This window comes from Penaeus monodon, chromosome 27, assembly GCF_015228065.2.
Source record: "Penaeus monodon isolate SGIC_2016 chromosome 27, NSTDA_Pmon_1, whole genome shotgun sequence".
Classification (NCBI taxonomy): Eukaryota; Metazoa; Arthropoda; class Malacostraca; order Decapoda; family Penaeidae; genus Penaeus; species Penaeus monodon.
The window spans coordinates 19041869-19042786 of record NC_051412.1 but is presented as its reverse complement, the minus strand read 5'-3'; positions in this window follow the sequence as shown (position 1 = coordinate 19042786).

The window sequence follows — 918 nt, the reverse complement described above, 5'->3', positions numbered from 1 at the left end:
GGTGGTCCTTTTTAATGAATTAGGATATTAATTACATTTTATTTCTTTGCATTATATCTTTCATACCTTTTGCGGAAGATGGGGGAAGAAGAGAATTTACTTCTGCATGAAATAGAAATGACAATTCAGATTATTTAGGTCTTAAATCTTGCTAACAATTGCAGATTTTTATTGCTTTTAGAAATTCAGGATACTGTGATTAAAATAATTATCTGCTAGACACCCAATTACAGAGCTATCATTTTGTAAAATAACAAGCCCTAACAGTGATATTATTAGTGCAAGAAAGGTGGAGTTCAGTAATGGTCTGTAATAATACATTTTTAGTCCACTTATAACTTGTTTTTCCTTGATAGTGTTATTAAGCTAGAGGAGATGCGTTTCATTTGAATTTAATAAATGGTTTATAATGTATTTAAACTACGGTCTGTTTTAAAGATATAGGAATGTCTTTTGCTGAGAAAAAGAAAACTTCAATATAACAGTAGAATTCTGCAGACAGCCTCAGAGATATTGGGAAGTGATTTTAGCTTTACCAGTGGAACTCAAACATTCATTTAAGTTTAGATGACAACATTGATTATTTAAGTGTGTTAACAGTGTGTTTCATAAGTCTTTCCTAGCAGGGAGAATCTTTGTATAATTCTACCTTCTCCATTTTTCCCTTTAGTGCAACCATAATGCAGGATGGATGTAGATGAGCACCAGGATGAGTCATCAGAGCAACATGACGAGATGTCGTCTGAAGAGAGCACCCACAAGTTGGACTCTGCTGAGCGCAACCAGCAGTCCTCCCCCTTCTCAGAGAGCAAGGTCTTTCGGTTAAGCCCCATAGAGTTTGACAGTGACAGTGGGGCAGACGGCGAGGATTTCCCGTCGTCAGGCAGAAATGGGCTTGATCACATTAAGGGCATTAAT